Consider the following 11875-nt stretch of genomic DNA (forward strand, 5'->3'; position numbering starts at 1 on the left):
TTCTGAAAATTTTAGGGTTTGTGCAGAATCACTTGGGTGTCTTAATTAGGGTTTCCTTATTGACTAATTATTATCCTAATTATTGATTTTTGTGAGAGTTGTTACATCCTCCCCACCTTAATAAAAATCTCGTCCTCGAGATTTGGACTATGATATTTTCCTGGGGTTATGTTTCTTCTTTTAATTAAGAGAAGCAATGTATCGTGGAATGGAATCAAAAGATATTTTGAGGGGTATGCGTTTTGAAAGTAAAAATGATTTATAGAAACAATTGGATTCAATATTCGTAATGAACTTACTTTGATCAATTGAGGAAGATTCCGAATTGATAAATATCTATTTGTGAATGGAAGTATGGAAAATGATTTGTTAATGATTATCCGAAAATCAATATCGTTTACTTAAATGGTACTGGACAATAGAATTTAGTGTATCGTAATCTTGAGTACATAATTGTACCAGGAATATGATAAATTAAACGAATGGCGTATGAATAGGGTTTAGCACAGGCTACAAATCTATTCGGATGCTACAAAGTGTTTGTAATGATTGAAAGAATTCAATGATGATCGAATAAATTCACCGTTTTTCGAAATTGAGAGTTTCAAGGAAGCGAATTTGGATATTTCAAAAGACGAGACATTCCGATGAAATGATATAGTTTCCAAGTTGATTATGTTTAAGCCAAAAGATATATAATCTATAGATTCTTAAAATGAATGTGAAGAACTTTTTTGGAATTAGTAAAATTCTTTGTCAGAAGAAAACTTTACCTTGATTGGTACCTAAGGAAGACTTAAGATTGATCGGTTAAAAATGAAATGAAAACATGAAAATGATTCGTCAAATATTGAATTATGATATGAGAAAATCAATGTGCTGCGATGGGTGATTTGTAAGAATACATGAAAAGACAATAAAGTTAGAGTATTTTTGTCTTAATACATAATTGTATTTAGATGATTTTAATCAAAAGGTTTGATAGGTGATATTTTGATTTACTAAATACCTTTTCCTTTTATGTTATAAATAAATATAGATAGGTTTAAAATACCAAAACCTGTGGTAATTTTGACAAAATAATGATATATGTTTTATAAATAGGTTTACCCAATATTCTAGAACTCACGATTATCATTTTTGTAAAATCAAGTATGGTTAACTATAAGATTTTATAATAGGGTATTTTAAATCATAAAAGTAAAATAATAAATGTTTATTTTAATTTTAAGCATACCTAAATATTGGCTTGCGTATTTGATATTTTACTATATATATATTATTATAAAAGAATATTTCTATAAGTATTTAATAGTTGTGATATATTAATCAAGATGAACATTTATAATATGTCTTGTTCATGGATACTTAGACAATTAATTAGATAATTTTATTCGTTCTTTTAATTGTTTTATGAAAATATGTTTTCTCTTCACAGTACGAAGTATAAATATATTTCTATATATATATTATAAAAATATTTTTTATATATAATTGAAATTTACTAAATAAGTATGATGACTTAATTTATATTAAATAGTTATTATCATTGTTGGATATTGGTTAGTGCTGCCTTGTTTAAGCATAGGTGATCAGTCCATGCCTAACTAAGGCTACGCTATCCAATCCCTATCTTGATAATAACCTTAATACCGAAAAATAATATTAATACATACTATTATTAATATTTTATTACAAATATTTACCAAAAATAAATAATTTAAACGAGATTAGCGAAATTTTCAAATTTTGTGAAAAATGTCACCACAAGGTGATCGTAATCAAAGAAATGATTTGATGAATTCGAAGACTAAACAAGCATGTTATGGTTCAAGAGAATTGAAGTGCTTGTCGGGACTATTTTGAATATGATGGCTTCAATCTATCATATGGGACTTTGAATTGAATATGTAATGCAAGCAAGTTCAAACAATTGAACTTGGTGTAAATAAAACGAGTTCATGTATCAATAAGAGATTTTGGATATGGTTGCAACAAAAACCATGTATGCTAAAGGAAATTGAGTTTTTTCAAGAAACTTATTGACTCGATATCAAAGAGTCAACGTTTTGCAATAAACGTGGTTTATAAATGCAAAGATCAAGTATAGTGATACGATATTTTGAACTTTTGATAAAAATAACAAATAGGAATGAAGCCCTCCAGTGGTCTTTATAAATCAAATGAACCACATACGCAACAACAGTGTATGTGTAAAGTGTGGATTTACCAAGAAATGAAATAGATCAATATTTGCTACTATGAAAGAAATCCTCATGGTATGATGACTATTAGAGGAAGTAGGAACACGGAAGTCAACTCTTTATAGGCAGAAGTCAGAATTGCAACGAAAGAAATATAAGAACTTCTTATTTGGAATTTCGTGTGATAACTATTTGTTAAATGACATTATCAGAGAATGTCGAATGAAGTGAAATGAAATCGGGGATTTGCAAAAATATATGACTTCTTTTGTAGTGCTAATAATTATGACTCAGGTTAGACTATGCACCGATGTTTGTGAAATATTGTTCCAACGTACCTCAGCGATATTTTGATCGTTTGTAAGATCATGTGGCAAAATGCCGCTTTTTGATTAGGAGTTCTTTTAGTTTTGGTATCATCGCGCCCAAATTTATATTTTTCAAAGGTCTTGCCTTGGAAATTGTATGTGATACACTTTGATGTCTTGTGGACGTGAAATTTTAGGTTTCATGTGTTTTCTGGTGCATTAGCACAACTTTAGATGGTTCTTACTTGCGTTCATAATTTATGGCGTTAATAATTTATGGTAACGCATTGGTAATTCTTATATTTTTGATGGTGTTCCAACTTATAGAGTTTCCACTGTTTATGTTGACGCTCGAGTTACGAGGTAGATGATTAAACGAAATAATGATTGATATCGATGTAGGTAAGAGATTCTTGATAAAGGAATCTAGATTTATTATTGACACATATACTTGTGCTTTATTCTTAATTATCAATTGTTATGGCTTTTGGATTTTCTTATAGATATACATATCTATATAATCATATATTTCACATGCTGTAATATACATACCTTTTAAATGTATATAATAGATTCATATTTCCAAAAACCAGTCAGATATTTGGTCATGATACTATTTAGGGAAAATCTTATTACTGGTTTGACATACCATTTATCCCGTCTTATCCGGTTCACGCCGGAGCGGTAATTTCAGTATATCCGGACAAGCTGGAGAGTCTGCTACTCTATACCTAGTTTTGCCGGAGAAAATTTCCTATTTTCCCATAAACAGTATCTTTTCAAGATTTTAAAAGTGCCTCTTTTATTAGGGCTTTTATCCAGAATTAAGAAAATTTGTATTTCCATAATATATCTTTATTCTTGACCAAGTAATAATAAACAAGAATAAATAGCAATTAAATGCTATTGCCTGCTAGTCGTTATTCTTATTGAATACCAATTATACTTATTTATACTTATATAAGTAATTTTATCCTGAAGCTTATATTAAGACAAAATTCTTAAGTTCGAGTCTAAATATCATTCAGAGTGCTATCAGATAATATCAAAATTCTCCGTTTAAACTTAGGTATTATTATAACACCTATTTGCGTATACAAGTGGCTTAGCTTATACTAAGGCATCTTTTCTTATGTTCAAGTCTAAATGCTATCAGATGTGCTACCAGTTAAGTTAATAGCAATCTCCTAACTCTTTTATTTAAGCTTAAGTATTGTTATCACAACACTTATAGGCTTAAAGCAGTGGCTTAGCTCTGATACCACCTTTACTGTCACGACCCCCGACCCCATCCTAGCCGGAATCGGAAGCCGCGAGCAGTCCAGTGGTACCGGTGATTATTTTGAAAAACAATGCAGCAGAAATTTCATCAGGACCGTGAGTTAGGAAAATATCAGAGTTTAGAAACACCAGATTTTTATTTAAATAGATGGAATAAATTCCATGTTTTACAAAGGTAGCTTTTAATAAAACAATATTTCTTAATTTGATTTAATTAATAAAATAAGCCACTTCTTGAAGTCCTTCAGTGCTGGATCCAATCCTTGCTCCAATCTATTGTAATTACCTGAAACGCGTTTTAAAAAGATTTTGTCAGCGGGAAATACTGAGTGAATCATTCATTTTACTAAAAACGACACATTTGTTATAATTCATAGTGTTAAGATCTTTTACAATGTTTCTGATATCAACCAACTACCCACAGTATTTTACCACTCGACCCATTGGCCCACCTGTCCAATGGTGTCTGTGATTATGGTCATATCACCCAATGGCTGCCCCAATGGTGACGATTATCAAGTAATGTGCACAATACCCCACATACCGGCTGTAACTTGGTGATTACATAAACTTAATCACTGTAAGTTATAATTCTGAAAATAATTTGGAGTATTGTAAAACAGTTAACAGCTCACAAACTGTGAGAAAAGAGTTTATAAAAGAAGAATAACTCACAAATCAGCATGCCGGATTGAGTTAACAAACTTCTTGATTCTACTTCTTCCGATAATTAAGCATGCACTTTATTATTCTGGATCTTCTGATAATTTAATAGTTTGTTTGATTGTAAGGGTGTAGTTGGGAGTATTCTTGGTAGTTAAATACATAGTTTAACAGAATGGAATACGTATTGGTGTAAAACCCAAATCAAACCTTAACGGTAATCATGAGATTCGAACCTTAATGAATTTCACAAAAACCGGGTTAATGATCAATACAGCTTTTACGATAACTCACGAGATCAAATTCTCACAACGAATGACAAAGTGCGATACTTAAACATTCATCGAATTAATGATGAACGACAAAGTATGGTACTTAAACTCATTCATCGAATTAACGACGAACGACAAAGTATGATACTTAAACTCATTCATCGAATTAACGACGAACGACAAAGTATAACCCTAATGTGGGCGGCACTTAAACATCCATTGGATATATTGATCGGTCGGAATATGAATCGTAATAGCGATTGAATGATTATTGGGTAGAACACCAACGTATAGAGAAGAAGAAAAGAAATGAGCAAAGAAAAATGAATCCTAAGCTTCCTATTTATAGGTAGGAAATAGGAAATTTCTAGGAAATTTCCCTTGTATTTCTAGGAAGTTTCCTATAGCTTTTCTAGGAAGTTACTTATATCTTCCAGGAAGTTTCCTATCCACAGATATCTATCCTCTTACACCTTCCTAGCACCTTCCTTCGGTATTATCTATTATATATATATATATATATATATATATATATATATATTTCTATTTAGGTGATTAGTAGATCTTGCTTAACTTAATTAATCGTACTTAGCTTAATTAATCTAGTTTAGCTTAATCTCATTTAATTAATACTAAACTTAATTAATAGATTAATTAACCTACTTAGTTAACCTAGCTGCTTAGTTTATTTAATTATTAAGTTTACTTAGCTACTAAGTATTCTAGCAGTTTCCTGTTTTACAAGTTCTAATTTCTAGACACAAGGGAACCCGTATTATTGTATTAATTCAATTCAACTTTAACGATAATCACGAGATAAAACCCTCACAACGATTTACAAGTGCGATACTTAATAATTCAGCGGATTCACAACGAACGACAGAGTATAGCACTCAAACATTCAAGTCGAAATCACGATGAATAACAAAGTATAACTCAATTTGAGCAACACTTAGACAATCGTTGGATAGTTATAATCGATCGGATAAAGTATCGTACCAGTGATTAGAGTTATTACCCTAATAACGAGCAGAGTTTAGGGACTTTAGAGGGTAAAATCCCGAGCTATTATTTACAAAAATAAAAGCTGACGGAAAGAAAAGAATTGAACAGCGATTGAGTTAATACCCGGCATCGTAGCAGCACCCCGCTACACTAATTAGTGATTTCGTGTGTGTTGTGAAGTGAACAGCGAATAACTCGATGCACACAGAAGGTTTATGTGTCGTTTCAACTTCCTCAGGCAAGTCCCAAGGTCGGCTATTTATAGCCAGAAAATAGCCTCGCTTACGGACCGTATGCCTGATCCCTTACGGTCCGTAAGGGAAGTAGGCTGGCTTACGGACCGTATGCCACTTTCCTTACGGTCCGTAAGGGACACCTATTTATCATAGGTCGGCCACGGTTGGGACTAGGCTTGCTGATTCAATGATTTGGTCCAATCAGATTTAAACAACGATTCTTTCATCTAAGTAGTCACTACGCCCTACCCTATCGCTGAGTCTTTGGAAGCGGTTTCACTTAGATAATCGTTCAACTAGGGTTTACCCCCCTTGAGTTTTAGGGGCCCTGATCCTGATTCCGATTGTTCTGAAAATTTTAGGGTTTGTGCAGAATCACTTGGGTGTCTTAATTAGGGTTTCCTTATTGACTAATTATTATCCTAATTATTGATTTTTGTGAGAGTTGTTACAGTTATGGATCGTCAAATTAAAACAATCTAGGGACTAGATGACGCGGTGACGTTTTCGTAAATAACATCACTTTTATTACTGTGGCGCGCTTTCATTAAGGGTAAAAAAGTCTTTTGACTTCTCTACACAAAACGCCCACTAATGAAATAAAACGCCATTAAAATTACTGCCTTAAACCTACAATAGCACACACCATCCTAAATCTAAAAACGCCATTAGATATAAAACGCCAAACTTAATTATAATAAAATCCCGCCTAAAAAACTGCCAAAAAAATCCTATATATACAACATCTCAGACCTTCCATTAAAACACACAAAAACCCAAACACCATATTTAATATATACCATTCGTCTTAGAAACGCCAAAAAACCCAAACATCAAATATCCTCTAAACCAAAACGTTTATTTGAAATTCAGTTTGGTTGTCGGTAAGGTTTCTGTGGCACCTGGAGAAAATCCACAGTCATCTTGATCTAACACCGTACCGTTTTGGTTTGCTTGTTAAATTTTGGGACGAAATTTCTTTCAAGTTGGGGATGATGTGATAACCCGAGATTTCAAGTTCTTTCATTTACGTATCTCTTGTGTGACAATCCTGTTTTGATAAATTGTTTATGTTATGTGAAGTGTTATTGTTTGAAAGATTAGGGTTGTGAGGATTGTTGAATTTGTTTAATGAACTGTTTTGTTGGTTGTAAAAAAAAACTTAAGAATTATTATGTTACATAAGGTTTTTCGTCCCACACCCAACATGACAAAACATAGGTCTTTCGTCTACTTCATGCTCGACGAAAGATAGGTCTTTCGTCGGCCCAGGTTTCTTCGAAGCCCAGTAAGGGCCCAGTACACTTATGCGAGTATATTACGTAGAACTGTCGTTAGTCGTCACATAACTGACCAATTGAAAACCCTAGAACTATCTCTTCTGTGCGGCGATAACTTTGAGTTCTCGAAGCTCTCAATACCGATCAAACTTATCGTTCTCGGTATCTTGGTTAGTGCCCATCATTATTATTACGCTTGATTACTATGAATATTTGATGATTGATTAATATGATTGCATGAATGATGACCGTTAACCGAAACCCTATGTGGTGATGAAAAACAGATGTCTTAATATAATTCGATTGGGGTGTTTGTGTGTTAACTTTATGTGAAACTAAGGGTTTCATCTACGACATAGTGCAGTTAAAATGGATGAATGATTACGATGCTCGTTCATGTTAATTTCAATGGTTAGATCTTGTGGTCAATGAGTGTATATGCTTGATCTTGGGTTCGTAATCAATTGATGTGTTGTTTGATTAAACTGTTATGATTTGTATGAATGATGATTACTCATTACTAGTATGCGTGATTATTATTTGATCTGTTGTTAGATCTGTTTGGGTATTGCTAAATTGGGTAGCATACGGCTGGAGGAAAGAAAGTATAACTGTTTAACTAGGGTTATGGCGAAACACAGTAGTCATTCGCTACACCTCATCTTGATGAAACATATTAGTCTTTCGCCGAAATGGTTCACGACGAAACATGGAAGTCTTTCGCTGGTAGGGTCTTTCGCCGTGAAGGCTGCTGTTACGTGACAGAACCTTTAATCAGTAGAGTCTTATGTAGTTGTGACTTGCATATGATTGAGTAACTGCTAAGTGATACATAATGATCTTTGCTATGTGTGCAAACTCTGGATATACGTGACTTGATTGATTGCAAAACTGATTTCATTGGTAACCACGTTAGGGTTGGTTGATTAACTTGGAAACGGGTAACTAAACAAACCGAGCAAACCAAGGTGAGTTCACTGCTTTTTCTCCAAGCATGCGTCCCGAGGAGGGACATCTGGTAACCGTTCCGGGGAGGAACGTCGGGTTATTGGGATGTTGGTTATTACACTCATTTCTATCATTAAGTCCCACCATATACCGATTAGTTGCCGGGGAGGCAACGAGGTTATTAGTTGATAGCGCTACTAGGTTTGGCACCCTCACACCGTACCGGGGAGGATGGTCGTGAACTAATTACCTTAACCACTTGACCAATGTATGATAGAGCATTGGGGTTTGGGCAAATAATCTACAGCCATCTGCGGTAATCGAGTTAATAACGACATCAAATCATTGAATTTTTTTTGTACTCATATCTGGTAACTAAAACGTGTTAACAAACTTTGAACTCACCAGCGTCGTCTGACACACTTGTCTACATGCTTGCAGGTCGTTAGATTCTTGATTATGGACTTGCTATTTGGGAGTGCTGGAGTGGTCATGGATCGAGACTCTTGGATACTTGTTACATTGGTTTTGAACACTTGTTTTGAAACAGTTGATTAACAATTTACTATATGCTTCCGCTGAACATTTACTTTGGTTTTAACTTATGAATTGGATTTATATTATGAAATGAATCGAATGTTTTATTTAAATATTTATTATTGGTTCAATGTGATTGGTGGCTTGGATCCTGGTACGTCACACGTCCCGCGGTGTTCCCGCATGTGGTATTTTGGGGGTGTGACAGTTTGGTATCAGAGCCAGGTTATAGTGAACTAGGTTTTAAAACGTTTTTATAAAACCAGACTATAACCGAACAACTTCTAAATCGACCATGACACTCAACTCCAGATTGCAAGGTTCGTCTTCTGTTTACTTTATGCATTACTTGCTTAGTAGTTACAGACACACGACTTGCATGAAACAACATATTTGACACCTTGATGTGATTTCCTGTGCTGCATGTCTTAGTGGAGCTAGATAGTGTGGCACTACCCTCCGACTTTTGTGATTATTAATCCTGTAATGCCTTTCGTGTTACTATTTGAATGTGGGGGGAACTTTTAGCGCAAGTTAAGAAGCACTGAGATAAACATGCAAATTGCCTTATTATTATGGGTGCACACATAATAATAATGTGAGTTGCATTTGAGTCCTAGTGAGGCTTAACGAGTGTGAGAAGGGTACTGCCCTATTGTTTGGTGTAAACTTTGTAGTATGTAGATGTCAACGTGAGATTTGACTCCTACCTTATCTCGATTCTTAAACTTGTTCCCTCTCCTTATACAGAAACATGAGTGGATGAGGCCATGGACGTGGACACATCGCGATGACTCAGGCTGAGTTGACAAATCTGATTAACACCCGTGTGGCTGAGGCATTATGTGACAACCGGTAATTTAGGACCTTAATTACGTGATTAACAAGCGATTTACACAACATTAAATAGTGTTTACAACGCAAATTAACTTAATTAGGGCCTCAATAAGCTTAGGAACGCTTATGCGGTTCTACAGTGCGTGTGTGACGATCTGCGAAGAGACTGTTGGAAATTAAACGGTAATAAACTGAAACCATATGAAATACTAACGACACCGACAAATATGGATGTTACACGAATATTTTTATGCTTATGGAGTTTGGGTTGCGATATCGGGTCTCGTAAGAATTACGGGCCACTTACACATGAGATGAGCTTGTAGGCCCTGGGCCCAAGCCCAAAACCCACAAGCCTAAACCTACACTTAATATATTAGACCTATTAAGATCTCTACTAGATATTGCAAAACCTGTATAAAATCTTTACAAATCTTGCCAAAATCCTAGTAAATCTTTAAAGATTTTTGTCTCAAAGATTTGAAACAAAAAATCCATACAAGATCTCTAGAGATCTCACCTAAATCTCTATATAAAACACCCTCCATCTTCTCCAAATTAAATCACAAACACACAGAACTCTTTACACTCAAAATATACACACAGATATTACTCTCCTCTCTCCCTTTGTCTGCATATCAATTTACACACACACAAAACACAACACTGAGATTTTTTTTACTCTCATCTTCCCCATAATCTATACTATAACAAATACCCACACAAAATCAAACACCCACCCCCGCATCCCTCGGTTCCCTCTTTCCAGGCGACACCCACCTTCTCCTCTTGACAACAAAACGGACCACCACCACCGTCCGGTGGTGGTGAGCGACAGCTGCAGAAACGGAGCGGGAGAGAGAGAGGCAATGAAAGAGACAGAAGCGAGAGAGACGACGAGATTGATAGATCGAGAGGAGAAAGAGAGTGACGGCGGAGAAGAAGCGGCGCCGCCGCTCATGGCGGCGGCGGCAGTGGCGGTGGTTCGGGTCTCGGTCTGACGAATTTCCGGTAAAAACCCATCTCCTTCATCTTTGTTTCTGAAACTTGATGTTGCTGAAGATGTAGTAATTTTCGAGTAGTTTTGAGTATGGTTCCGACTTGTTCAGGCCAAATTTGGGAAGACTTGCGAGTCTCGGCTCACCCACAGGTTGGTTCGGATCGGACCTGGTCAAGTCTTGGATGGTCAACAACAGTCAAAGTTTGGTCAACCGCTCGGGTCAACAGTGGGCAAGTTTGTTTTGGGTCAAGCATGGATCGGACGAGTCAGATTCGCTCGTTTAACTCAGCGAGTCGACTCGGTCAAACCCGAGTCAACTCGGTCAGCACAGTCAAACCGAGTCAACTCAGTTGACCCGGTCAACTCAGTCTGCGGTTCGACGCGAGAGATTTGGTAAAAATTGACGACGTGTTTAATATTTACGTTATATTTTTTGTTTTAATACTTACGTGACTAACGAGCTCAAACCCATTTCGGAACAGTATTTAGTTTACATTTTAAACATATGATGAAAATTAACATATTGATATTGAGTATATTGTTTATTGAATTTCGATAAAATAACGACGACTTGTGTCGTCGGGGGCGTCCTAAAACAGAGGAAACTCTGCCCGATTTCCGAGAAAATCCGTAAAATAAAACATGTTTTAAAGCAAACCAAAACAGATCAAGTAACTGTTATGAAATAACTACAAATGTATGTTATTTCCGCCGGCACTTTATAACTTGCAAAAAAAAACGACGACGACGCAAACTATTATACAAAATAAATATAGTTATTATTATATTTATTTCAAACATAAACTCGAATCCTTTTATAAATAAATATAGTATCTATATTTATTTCAAACATCGCGTAACACGAATTCGTTTTATAAAAATAAATACAGTTTTTATATTTATTTCAAATATCGTACCACACGAATTCCTTTATAAAAATAATTATAGCTTTAAATTTATTACAAACTTCAAACAAACTCGTTGATACTTTCGCAAAATAAATATAACTTTTTATATTTATTACAAACGCCAAAATGGCACATACGTATATTTTGACAAATAGTATACAAGACGCAACAGATATATAATACAAGTTTATTATATATTACTTTCGTACGAATATTCCTATATACATAAACGACTTCTCGGGGCGACAAAGTATAACTTAATCATTTGTATTAAGTTAACAACTTATCGTCAACGATTCGGTAGAGCTCGGTAACACGTAGTTTAGTTACCGCTTTTATTTAGAAACTTATAAGATATTCTATCTTAGGAATATTGTAGAATGCACGCTAGCGAGT

The 11875-nt window shown here is 34.8% G+C and overlaps 1 long non-coding RNA gene across 1 annotated transcript; it reads left to right on the forward strand.

Moving 5' to 3' along the window:
• The first annotated feature begins 10032 nt into the window (after positions 1 to 10032).
• On the forward strand, positions 10033 to 11094 carry LOC110917365. The gene is made up of 2 exons (XR_002580512.2): positions 10033 to 10582; positions 10681 to 11094. It is a non-coding gene; the product is annotated as an uncharacterized LOC110917365 (long non-coding RNA).
• Positions 11095 to 11875: the final 781 nt, after the last annotated feature.

Source organism: Helianthus annuus, chromosome 2, assembly GCF_002127325.2.
Source record: "Helianthus annuus cultivar XRQ/B chromosome 2, HanXRQr2.0-SUNRISE, whole genome shotgun sequence".
Classification (NCBI taxonomy): Eukaryota; Viridiplantae; Streptophyta; class Magnoliopsida; order Asterales; family Asteraceae; genus Helianthus; species Helianthus annuus.